This window comes from Camelus bactrianus, chromosome 19 (assembly GCF_048773025.1).
Source record: "Camelus bactrianus isolate YW-2024 breed Bactrian camel chromosome 19, ASM4877302v1, whole genome shotgun sequence".
Classification (NCBI taxonomy): Eukaryota; Metazoa; Chordata; class Mammalia; order Artiodactyla; family Camelidae; genus Camelus; species Camelus bactrianus.
Window position 1 is genome coordinate 38,624,600 of NC_133557.1, and position 13,783 is coordinate 38,638,382.

Consider the following 13,783-nt stretch of genomic DNA (forward strand, 5'->3'; position numbering starts at 1 on the left):
GTGGGGACCCATTTCTCGCTTCTCAGTAGAGGGGGAAATCTGACACTCTACAGGGAGAAAGACAGCTCCCACAATAGACCTTGCTGGCTGTGAAATAGACTGTTTTATAGGATGATATAAAAAGCAGGCAGAAAGCTGATGTTAATGACACTTGAGACTCCTTCCTGGTATCTTTGCAATTCCAGATGCTGAGTGGGAAAATTTCTCTGTCCCTAATTACTTTTGACAGTCTTGAAAATGAAGTCAGGTCAAAGTTACAGTCAGAACGCTCAGAATATGCAGGCTGCAGCTAAATTTATTATGAAAGGACAGGGAAGAATGTGATTTTAGTATATGCAACTCAGTCATTGCTTAAAAAAAAAAAAAGCAGAGGCAAAGCTGAAAACATAGATAATTGAAGGAACAATAATAATTATTATTATGGAGATGCAAGGTACATCCTATAGAACCTGTTAAATACTCAAGTCAGCACTTAAATCATAGCTTCTAAATTTATCTGTCCTCTGTGATGCTAAAGCAATGTTCTAAACAAGCTGCAGAAAAATGATGGAACTGAATAATGAAAAGAATGAAACAGAACACTGTCCTTGCTCCTTCAATGGCCCTTAAGTCTGTTCTTCAGAAGAACTCATCACCTCTCATGGAGAGGCCCATAAGCTGTTCAGAAACAAATTATTCCCTTGCCCTTGAATCTGCCGCCTTTGTATGGGCCCTCCCGTGTTTCCTCCTGCCATCTCCCCTGACTGCCATGCCCCTGACACCCTCCTCTGCCTGTCTGGGTCCTGCCATCCTCTGTGGTCCAGCTCAGTTTTGCTCCTCCAGCTCCCCACACAACACAAATGTCCTCTCAACAGACAGTTATCATGCATGCTCTTGTGATCATTCTCGAGTTATTGTCTTTTTAAATCTTGAATCATATTTTAACTTTCAGTACATATGCAGCTTTGACTCTTTATCCAGTATGGAAGTTCTTTAAGGCAAGGTTTGTGCTCAGCGTGACCAGATGGAGAGTGGAGCCGTTAGCTCAGGTAGCAGTGGCAACGGGGCTGTTGGAGCAAAGTGTAAGCTGGAGGGGAAAGGGAGACAGCCCAAGGATGGTGGGGTAGAGGTGATATATACAGTAAGCAGTTTACAAGGTGGAGAGCTCAAGAGAGAGGTCTGGTAGATCTAGATAAAGAAATGGGCAAAAAAGTAACAATAAAAAAGTACTAGGGATAAAAGTACTTACTACAAGTTTGGAAGCAAAGGGACAGATAAAATTAGCTGCTGCCTCTCAACGCTGAAGAAGATGTTCTAACAACCTGCAGAGAAACTGCAAACTGGGAAAGCGAGGCAGAATGCTGTAAAAGAAAGAACCCAAGCTTAAGAATCAGACGGCTGTACGCGGACTCTGATTCCACCACTCCTTATTTGAGTCAGATCAGGCCAGTTCCTTCAGCTCTCTGAGGCTTCCTCAGCTGTAAAAAAGAGATAAGAGGGCTTATCTCAAAGCACTGCTGGGAGGATAAAATGAGATAACGCAGCAAAGAGCCTGTCCTGATGTCTGACACCCTGCAGCTGTTAATACATGCCCCTTTCTTTCTACTATCAGGGAAAAGGGAGAAGAATTACAGGATTGGAAGTGGGCTCAGGGGGGAATCACAGGGGATATTTTGAGATCCCAGGGCCAACCTAACATACATGTAGTAAATCTCTGAGTTCCAACTCCATAATGATGGAAGAAAGATGATGACAAGGAAAAACAGGCGCTAATTACACATCTATTATGTGAAGCTCTCTGTGGGACTCCAGGAGTCAAAGACAGTGAATAAGGTATGGTCTTTGCAGCCCTGATTCCAAACAACTGAAAGTATCTTGTAGCAGATTAAACATCCAAAGTCTGGAAATGTTTCTTGGAAACTTTTAAATAACATCATTTGAAGACAGAATATAAGCTGGAGTAAATAACGGCATACTAGTCAGCTTAACACCATTTGTGGGAAAATACTAGGAACAGTTTTGTAAAAGTAACAACTTGACAATCATCAGGTAATCTGAGTAGGAACAGGTACTGTGCTGCTAATGGGAGTGATTATAACGGCTCACTGGTTGGCTTCTTTGAAGTCATTTACTGCCGTGGTGTCTGACTTTAGACCAACATCCCTCCTAATACCTATAAAGGATTTGGAGCAGTAGCCATAAGACAGCTTAGAGCTTAAGGTTTTTGTTAAGTGTGGAAATAGAACAAAGAATGAAAACAATGGAATCCAATTTTAAGGAATCTAAATGTTGAAGGTGAAAGACCATGGAAAAAATGAATAGTTCAATTCTGAGAAAACCCCAGATGAAAAGTGAAGTTTTTTTTAAACATTTTTTATTGATTTATAATCAGTTTACAATGTTGTGTCAAATTCCCGTGTAGAGCACAATTTTTCAGTTATACATGAACATACATATATTCACTGTCACATTTTTTTCTCCGTGGGCTACCATAAGACCTTGTATCTATTTCCCTGTGCTACACAGTATAATCTTGTTTATCTCTTCTACATGTTGAAATCCCAGTCTGTCCCTTCCCACTCCCCGCCCCCTTGGCAACCACAAGTTTGTATTCTATGTCTATGAGTCTGTTTCTGTTTTGTATTTATGCTTTGTTTGTTTTTTTAAGTTTCCACAGAGTTTGCATTTGGGACATAGATGACAACTTTCATCCTTTAAAAAATACTACATGGAAATAAAAAGACTCATGAGAAAAGTTTAGTTAGTGAGTGCCTTAATCAATGAGGGTATTAACAAACTAAAGATCATTTAATGAAGGTGGTTAAGTGGAGACATCTGGGACTAGAACTCTGGGGATGGGCCTGTCCCAGTGCCTTAGATAATTCATGGCACAGTCACCCCCTTGACTTCCTCTTGGCCCTGACCGGGGGTTCTGCCTAAAAGCCAGCTGCTACAAGGTGGTTGATTATGACTTCTGTCCCACTTGAGAGCCAAACAGGGTAGTAAGGACACTCAGCTCTCTCTCTCCAGGCACTCTCTGGACGCTCCAGCTAGCACGCGGCGAGGGCACAGCCAGCTATTCTAGGTCGTCTTTAGTCAGACTCGCTCCATGTGGGGGATGGGCTTCCCGGCTCCTGTCTCGTGTACGTCGGTTCACGCCCTTCGGGGTCTCACACACTGCCCTTTGGATGTGCAGATTCCATTCCACCGTAGGGCAGCAAATTCATATCAATATTTTGCTTTATTTTTGACAGTGAGCTCTTGCCTGACTCTAGCTCTAGCTCGCTGTTTGACCCTGAGCAGACCGTTTCATTTATGTTTGCGTTGTGGAGACAACCACAGCCATCTTGCAGCACTGCCAAGCTGTCGGGTGGCATCCTGCAACCAGCTTTTAAAAGTATCATCCTCTGTGTCCCTTCAGAGGCCTTTCTAAAATACCTACTGGATTGGAATTATACTATCTACACCATCTCTCTTACCAGGTTACCTGGGCATTGAAGTAAGCTAATTCATGTTAAGGACTGTTGAAAGAATTGAAATGACTACATGACATCAAAATAAGACTTTTTTTAACACTACCATTTTCTGTGGGATCAATTTTTGCAAACTTCCTAGAGGAGACATTTAAGTGATGTTACTGTAAACAATCTCTAAACATTTGACTCTGTCACAAAAGACATTTGACTCTGACACAAAAAGTGATAAGTGAAATGTATTTGTTCATTTTTCACTACAAAGCTAAAAACTAAATACTGAGCTGAAAGTTAATGATATGAAGACATTTGACTCTTCACTCCATCATAACCGATACTATGTTTTAGTTGTCCTGTCTCCCTAGGATCTAGCAAAGTGCTGATCCTATAGTGTAAGCTTCATAAGTAATTACTGAATTAATTAAGAACACTCTCCAGGCCACACAGCTCATCAAAATAGTGCATATCCTCAAATTCTCTTTTTTCTCTGTGAATAAAGAGATTGCATGGTTAATTCTCATCATATAAATGTTTATGAAATGCCAAACATCTTTTTGCAGAATTCAGTGAATTATCTCCTATTGCCTTACTATTTTTCATGATAAACATTTTCTAGTTCCCTAAAATAGACACAAAAGCCTTTTCTTTCTCTCCTGATGGTCAGAGCATTGGTGGATATACTGTCATGGTGATGGGCAGAATGAGAGCTTTGTGCCAAATTCACGTACCTGGCTGGTGCAAAGTCTGGGTTGCACACGTTCTGATGTTTGTGAAAATGGAAGGGAAAAGGGAGTAAAGGGCTTGTAAATTAATTTGATAAGAAAAGCTCCTTAGTGGCTGGTGAAATGACTCAGGGACCATGTAGCACTTCACCATTCCTAGGAATTGTCTTTAACTTGGTCAGAAGTCAGATTACTCGCCTTAAAACTGGAGCGACCACTGGCTGCCTGGAGGCGGGGTGTCGGGAGAGATGAACTGAAAGGAGGCACAGGAAACAACTGTGATGTTTGGTATCTTGGTTGCAGTGGTAATTTCATGGGTGTATATGTCTGTCAAAATTCATCCAACCATACCCTTTGAATATGTCCAGTTAATTATAGATCAGTTGTACCTGAGTAGATATCAGGGGGAAAAAAAGATGAGAGGACAGGACAAAGAACAAAGTAAGAATTAGCAGGTGACGGAGAGAAAGAATCCTGGCTTTAATCCTGGAAGGACTCTTAAAAATCATGAAATGCCATGTTTCTTAAAGTGGGTTTTATTCAACAATAGTCTTGAAAGATGAGAGAAAAGTATGCTCCAAGGTCAAATAAATGTGGGAAAAGATGCATGTTTTCCATCAGAACACATTAACATAATAAATAGGCTTTAAGGAGTCCTGTAAAAAAAATTATCATTTATTTCATCTGGCATTCCCTAAATGTATTTCAGGTGACATTTATTCAAAATGCCCTTGTCTAACTCAACACTTTCATGAAGGCATAAGTAAAGCCATGTGGCTAAATAAGAGACAGTATTAGTTAAAAGCACAGGCTTTGACTGATGGATGTCTGGGCCTGTTCTACTGCTTACCCAGCAGTGAGATCATGGACAAGTCATAGAAACCGTCCAAATCTCAGTTTTGCTCTCTGTAAAATGGGTAAATAATGTAACCTAAATCACAGGGTTGTTCTGCAGACTAAACAAGTAATTCATGAAAATGCTTAGGGCTGTGTAGAGCAGGCTGCACTAAATACTAGATTCTGTGGCTTAGTAAGAACTACAGTTCACATTTCAGATGTCACCTCAGACTGCAGAACCATCAGCAAGAAAACAACCTCTGAATCCGTCAGGCTCTCCGTGGACATTCATTGCGCACACTTAGTATTCCACAGCCGACCTCCTCCCTCTTTGTCATTCACACCATCTTACAAGTAGCACAGGGAGACAGCAAAGGATGCAGAAAGACTGACTCAGTAAAACAGAAGTTCGTCCTCTGGGGGCTGGCTCTGAGGTTAAATTTGCCGCTTTACTCAAATCAATGAAAACTTTTTGTGACATTCTGTCATTCCTCCAAATAAAGATACAGTGAATCTCTGTGAGGTGGGGGCTTGGGGTAGGAGGAAGCATAAAAGTGGCAAACTCAGAGAACCTCTGAAAAAACAAACAAAACAAAATCCAGAAACCAGTGCTCCACTTGGCTTACCTGCCGCGGACCAGCACCAAACCCCAGACACTTAATTAAGATTACTGAGAAATGCTGCTGGTGGTTAATATTCAGATGCGCTTTTATTTAATTATCCTGCTCTATCCACAAGTCCTCATCTCCAAACTGACGACATGAGCGATCAGCACTCCATCAGAGGTGGAGCCCACCGCGCAGCACAGGCAGCCTTTCAGAACACATGCTGGGAAAGGATGGGGTTGCCATGGCAACACCGCCCGGCACTCTCGAGTCCTCCCTCCCCTTAGCACCCTCCTTGTCAGGCCCTCATCTTCCCTGGCAGATTTCTTTATTTTTTTCACTTCGTGATTCACATGGACAAAGAGCAAGGAGGGGCAATTAAAGCCACACCATGCTAAGCTGTAGCTCTCTGTCTTGCTAAAGCACCCAGGATCAACAGAGTAATTATGTCCAGTTAATCCCAAAATGGGATGTACATGAGAATCACCCATAACTTAAATCCTGGATGGCTGGGCTTGACCTCAGACCTATGAACTCACTCTTCCTGGGAATTCAGTCTAGGATTCCAGGCTTGTTTAATAACGCCATGAATCCAGGGAAACACTAATTTACTCCAAATCTTTTATTTTATGCATTAAAAAAGAGATCCCAAAGCTCTGGGAAATGAATGAACCCAATCCCCTGACGCCCTGGCAACTTTTTTATATTTGACACTCAAACTGAGCCTAATTTGATGTCCCCAAGTTCTAGGAGAATTTTCTGCCTGTACTTGCTATGTGCCTAGTCTTATGGTAACATATCCTTTCCCCAAGTTTCCTGCCTCCAATTTGCTTGATTGATTAGTACCTGGCTTGTCTCTAAGTGTGACTGATTATAAAGATTCTCTGGATAATCTAGGAGAAGTCTTCTTCCTCCCATGTGTTTGTTTTGGCTTCTGTACAGGTTTTCCATCAGATAAACAAATCTACAAACTTAACTTCTGGGCTAGATAATGGCTAAAAATCCCTTTCTTCCACTTTGTGAATATTGTATAGTCCTTTGAAACTGGATTCATAAATAACACACAGTCAATGAATTCTGATTATTTGATGAATCTATTTTCCTGGATTTAGAGTAAATGGTAAATTTTCTTTGATTTCCTGAGAGTTTATGAAAGATACACTAAACATGGGACATGTCTATAGGAACGAACTAACAGTATACTATTTTCTATTTATTTCCAAACTACTTGCTCTTGGAAACTGATCAAGTGTCAGTGAATTTTGGCCAAGCCAGACCCTGGGTGGTAAGTAACTCTAATAATCAGACTGAAGACTGTTAGATTCTGAAATTCTCGGCATAAATGATGCCTTTGAGTAATAACTCCCTACCTCTGCTTAATCCAGACTCCTCTGGCAGGATGCGGCTGCAAAGAACAGCACTGCGAAGCAGGTGCTTCCGCTTGCTTAACTCCTTTCAGCTGAGAGAGTTTCTCAACCTCAGCACTATTGACATTGTGAGCTGGACAATTCTTTGTTGCAAGGGCTGTCTTGCACATCGCAGGATGTTTAGCAGCATCTCTGACGCTTACTCACTAGGTGCTAGTGGCCCTCCTCTCTGTTGTGGCGACCTAAAACGTCTCCAGACATTGCCAAATGTCCCCGGTGGAGTGGGGTGGCAAAATCACCCTTGATTGAGAACTACAGCTCTAGAGTTTAACGGCCTGGAACACTCCATCCGTGATTCTTCCCCACAGCTACTTTTAGAACGTTTTCTTCCATAGCTTCAGCCAAACTGCCTACTTAGTTCTTTCCTTTATAATATCTTTATTGAGATATAATTCACATACCACAAAATCCATCCATTTAAAGTGTATAGTTCAATGGCTTTAGTATACCCACAGAGTTGGGCAGCCATCACCACAATCTACATTTAGAACATTTTCATCACCTCAAAAAGAAACTCTACCCATTAGCAGTCATTCCCTATTCCACACTTCCTCCAAGCCTAGGCATCCACTAATCTTTCTTTCTATATAGATTTCCCTATTCTGGACTTTCACTTATACAACATGTGGTCCTTTGTGATTGCCTTCATAATACTTTCAAGATTCATTCATGTTGTTGCATGTGTTAGTAATTCATTCCTTTTTATTATTGACTAATATCCCATTGTGTGGATATACCATATTTTGTTTATCCAGTCTTCAGTCCATAGACATTTGGGTCATTTTCATTGTTTGGCTATTATGAATAATGCTGTAAGGAACACTCATGTACAATGTTTTTCTTCTGCATAGTTACATGTTTTTATTTCTCTTGGCAATATGCCTGGGAGTGGTACTGCTAGTCATATGGTAACTCTAAGTTTAACTTTTGAAGAACTTCCAAACTGTTTTCCGACGACCATACCATGTACATTCTCACCAGCAGTGTGTGAGGATTCCAACTGCTCCACAAGTCTGCTACATTCTTGTGCTCCACCTACATTACTGGGGGCTGCCTCCTAGGTGTTTATTTAGTTTAGTGACATTACATATAATGCTGGGCTGAGTGCATGCCCTTTGGTGATAAAATAAGTATTTAAAAAACAATAAGAAGCATTTTATTGTCACCACCTATGCTCATTATTAACAGGAAAAATGGCTAGAAAGCAATCATTTAAAACCAAAACCTTCAGTTTAGAAAACCTCTCCACCTCTACCCAATTTCATTTAAGCTTTGTGTATCTAACAACCCTATGAAACAACTCACCTCACTCAAATGTACAGTCTGCAGTTAGCTAATTTTGGGGAAAGTTGACCTTCCAAAATTGGACCTTCTGTTCAAGCATGTGCTGAGTTCTATTTTACTTTTTATACATTTAAAGTGACTGTTGGTTACACCAGCTTTAGAATTTTCCTGAAACCATGCTTGGAAAGCATAGTTTGCCCAATTATTGAATGTGGCTAAACCAGCCAAAGATTGTCTTCTGGTAAGAATTGTGGACCCAATGACAAATGCTTCCTCTGATCATGTTTAAGGGGAGATGAGGAAGACGTTCATTTAGGAATATGTCCCTTCCCTCAGCTTTTATACAATGTGAGTCTATAATAGGGAAGAACAAATCTGACTCCATATTGGATCTGTTTTTTCACTTTAACCTTTGTATTCTATTGCTTTTGCTACAAGTTAATCACTAAAGGGATATTGCCTGTATGCTTAAATTATACAGAATGGACTATTTCTGGAAATGCTTCCCAAGTGACGAGTTTAAGTTAAAATATCTGTGTTTAGTTCACAAGAAACATCTTGACCAGGCCCACCTATGAATGACTGCAAGAAGGAAGAAATTAACACATCCCCTCTGGAGTCTGACTAGAAACAGGAAATGTTTGCTTCTATTCCCTCCCCTTTAGGTATAAAAGAAGCTGGAATCCTAACTCAGGCAAGGTGGTTCTTTGGGACACTAGTCCACCATCTTCTTGGTCTGTTGACTTTCCGAATAAAGTAACTATTTCTTGTCCCAACAACTCATCTCTAGCTTTACCGGCCTGTTGTGTGGCAGGCAGTACAAGCTTGGACTCAGTAACAAGTCCTGCTCCCAAGCTCTTGAGTCATTTAAGGACATTTGGATCAATAAGAGTCTTTGATTCTAAGCAAGAGAAATCTACTCATCTAGGATGAGCAAACAAGGGAATTCAATAGAAGGATGCTCACAGAACCTGAGTCAGGGGAGGGATGGGAACCCCAGGGGGCAGTAAGAATTCAGACAGCAGAAGGAAATGATGAAGCTGTTGTGTCGTCTGCTTTGTGGATTTATGGAATAAAATGTTGTTTATTGTTTAAAAAATATATAACTAACTCTTCCCAATAGTTTGTTTGTTTTGACCTTCTGGATATTGTGAAACTTTTCACTGTTCATCTTTCTTTCATTGTGACAGTTACTAGAAAGTCTAAACCTTCTAAATTGTTCATCACTGGCAGGTGGGTAAACTGTGTGGCTAGAGGTTTGTGTACTAACCTGGTTCAGCATTTTAATTACCAATTACCTCACATCTCTTACTTATCATGATGTGTTCTATCTCAAGTACTAGGGTAGCTACTATTATTTCATGGTTCTTATGCTCCAGCAGTGGGCTGAACACCTTAAGTGTATTATTTTCTTTAATCCACATGCCCCACCCCAAAAGCCAGAAGGCTACTGTTACTGTTATATTTACAGCTGAAGGCACTGAGGTTTAGAGAGACTAGGTGACCTTCAAAAGTTCACATGGCTATAAGGGGCAGAGCTGAGTTTCAAGCATTTAAGTGACAAGAACTTTTAGAGTCATACCTAACTTCTCAGATCACTTTAGACATACCTTCAATTATACTTTTAAATAAGAATAGTGATGGTGTAATAACCATTGCTAACATTTATTGGCAGTGTACCGTTCACCAACACTGTGCTAAATGAGCTTCATTCAATATCTTGTAGAATTTTGCAGCAGTGTTACAGACTGAACTGCATCACTCATAATGTGTAGGTTTAAGCCCTAACCTCCGATGTGACTGGATTTGGAGACAGAGCCTCTAAAGAGGGAATTAAGGTTAGATGAGGTCATAAGTGTGGGACCCTAACCTGATAGGACTAGTGTCCTCTTGAAGAGGAAGAGAGACCAGGAGCACATGCACATACAGAAAAAGGCCCTGTCAGGGCACAGTGAGAAGGGGGCCCCTGAAATGCAAGGAGAGGCCTCAGGAGAAATCACCCCTGCTGACTTCTTGATCTTGGACTTCCAACCTCTGAAACTATGAGAAAGTTGATTTCTTTTGTTTAAGTTACCTGGTCTGTGGCATGGCAGCCCTAGCAAACTAATAGAGGCACGTTTTGCTTCTGTCTGCCCTTTAAGGAGAGAAAAAATTCATGACACTGGATTTGGCAATGATTTTTTGGACCTGACACCAAAAGCCCAGGCAACAACAACAAAATAAAGCAGACAAATTGGACCTCATCAAAATAAAAAACTTTTGTGCATCAAAGGACACAATCAACAGAGTAGAAAGGCAACCCACAGAATGGGAGAAAATATTTACAAATCACGTGTCTGATATGAGGTTAATATCCAGAATATATAAGGAACTCCTACAATTCAACAATGAAAAACCCACAAATTTGTAGATCTGACAGGCATATGCAGAACAGATAAACAAGATTATACTGTATAGCACAGGGAAATATAGACAAGATCTTGTGGTAGCTCACAGAGAAAAAAATGTGACAATGAATATACGCATGTTCATGTATAACTGAAAGATTGTACTCTACACCGGAATTTGACACAACATTGTTAAGCGACTATCACTCAATAAAAAAATGTAAAAAAACCCAACAACCCACAATAAATCAATTAGCAAACGGCCAAAGGGCTTAAATAGACATTTCTCTAAAGAAGATATACAAATGGCTACTAAGCACATGAAAAATGCTCAATATCACTAATCATCATGGAAATGCAAATCAAATCTACAATAAGATAATACCTCATATGTCAAGGATGTGAGGGAATTGGAACCTTTGTGCATTGTTAGTTGTAATGTAAAATGGTGCAGCCACTATGGGAAACAATATGGCGATTCCTCAAAAAATTAAAAATAGCATTACTGTATGATCCAGCAATTTCATTTCTGAGTATTTGCCCAAAAGAATTGCAAGCAGGGACTCAAATAGATATTTGTATACCCTTGTTCAAAGCAGCATTATTCACAATAGCCAAAAGGTAGAAAAAACCCAAATGTCCACCAACAGAAGAATTGATAAACAAAATGTTGTATATATATAAAGTGAAACATTACTCAACCTTAAAAGAGAAGGAATTCTGATACATACTACAGCATAAATGTACCTTGAGGACATGATACTAGATTAAATAAGCCAGACACAAAAAGACAAATATTGTGTGATTCTACTTATATGAAATGTGTAGAGTAGTCAAAATCATAGCGACAGAGTGTAGTGTGGTAGTTGCCTTCACTTGAGGGGCACTGGGCAGAGGGAGGGAAGGGGGACTTGTTGTTAAATGGATGCATAATTTCAGTTGTGCAAGACAAAAATAATTCTGAAGATGGGTGGTGGTGAAGTTTACACAACAATGGGAAGGCACTTAATGTCACTGAATTATACACATAAAATTATTAAGATAAAAAATGTACATGTGCATGTTACCACAATTAAAATTTTTAAAAATTAAGTTACATAAAATCTCCATATATTTGTAAATTAAAAAAAAATCCAAATTACTCAGAAGTAAAAGAAGAAATGATACTAGATTCTTTTAAGTCTTAGAACTAGATAATAATTTTAATAATTCTCCTTTTCATAACAGATAAGATATAGATAATGTGGCATCTTAAATTCTTAAAATTATAGGAGAAAAAAAGAGAATAGACTTTTCAATTTTAAAATGAGAAATTATTTCTTAGGACAAAGACAACTTTAAAAAAAGTATGGATATACCAGAATCTATAATTTTCGTTCATCAGTAGCCCCACTAAAAAGTAAAAGAGCAAGACACAGCCAGGAAGAATATGCCTACAGTTTATGTAACAAAGACAAGACTGTTATCCAGAATATATAAATAGATTCTAGAAATCAGTAAGACAAACCACTCAATGGAAAAATGGAAAAAACATATGGAAGGAAAAGTTACAGAAGAGAGAACAAAGAACAATAAATATATGAAAAGACGTTCCATCTTACTACTAATCAGGGAAATGGAAATTCAAACAACAGTGTACTAGCATTTCAGAACCATCCATTGGGTAACATAAATCTGAGGCTACTAAGTGTGGAAAAGATGCAGAACAAAGGAACTCTCTCATTCACTGCTGCAGGGAGGGTAAATTGACACAATCGTTTGGGGTAAAAAAATGACAGCATTTACTAAAGCTGAAGATGCATGTATCTAGTGACCTAGCAATTTCATCCCTAAGCACATATCTAGAGAAACTCTTGCACATGTGGTAAAAAAGAAACATACAAAATATTCATAGGAGAAGGTTGTAATAGCAAACATTTGGCAATAGCATAATTCCATCAACAGGAGCATGGGGAAATCAACTGCAGCACATTTATACAGTGAAATACAATCCAGCAATGAAAATACATAAACCAAAGCTACACATAACAGTATGGATAAATCTTACGAGCATATGCTGAGGGGAAAAAATCAAGTTACAGAAGAATACATAACATTACTATTTTATTTATAGACATTTTAAAAACATGTAAAATTGGATGTGCCCAAGACTAAAGTTGCTGAGTCTTAAGGTATATTAATCTTTAGTTTTATGAAATGACACCAAATGTTTCTTAAGGATTGTTTTGTATTCTTTCATCTGACAGTCAGTCAGGTGTGGCCACATGAACAGCCACAGGAGAGACAAAAAGACACAAAGACACAAAATTTATTATACTCACAGATCCTAGAGAGGCAGAGTCACCCGTGCCATGAAGGCAGCACCTGGGCAGAGCACTAGGGGAGTGGGATCAACCAAGCAGGTGGGGAGCTGAGAGGCAGACAGACAGACAGACAGACAGGGGACCCGTGGGCAAGATCAGGGTGGAGTGCACCAGCAAAAGGCACAAGATTTCCTTAGTGTATTTGAATGTCACTCGGTTAGAACAAATTGACTCTTTGGGCATTCTAACCCCTCTTGTCCTCAGCCGTCATTCCAGTAAAGCCTGTCCTACACAGAAATAATAAGAGAATATAAGCACCTCCAGAATTTAGAGAACTCTTTGGAGAAGGGATTGGCTCCCAATGCCCAAAACCAGGGATAGAAAGATCAATTCATCTACAGAACAAAATACTATAAGGCTCTTGACCTCAGCAGACATTGGGGGCAGCCTGGGTGTTTACAAGGGCCACGAAACTGCACCTGAGTAAAGCTGGATGGAGCTCTCACTGCACTCCTCCTTGGAAGATGGCAGCTCTGCGGACTGTTGAGTGTTGCATGTGAATCGCACGTTATTTTTAGGTTCCATTTTCATGCTCACAGCCCAACTCTGAGTAAAGAAATGGCACTAGGATTGTCATTTACTTAACCATGCAGGGCCTAGGATGCCCCCTGAAGGTTGCAAAATGCTGGGTAGCAGCCGCTTGTTCCTGTCTTTGAAGGCACTACACACACCTGCTCACACAGCCCATCTAACCTTGAGCTATGAT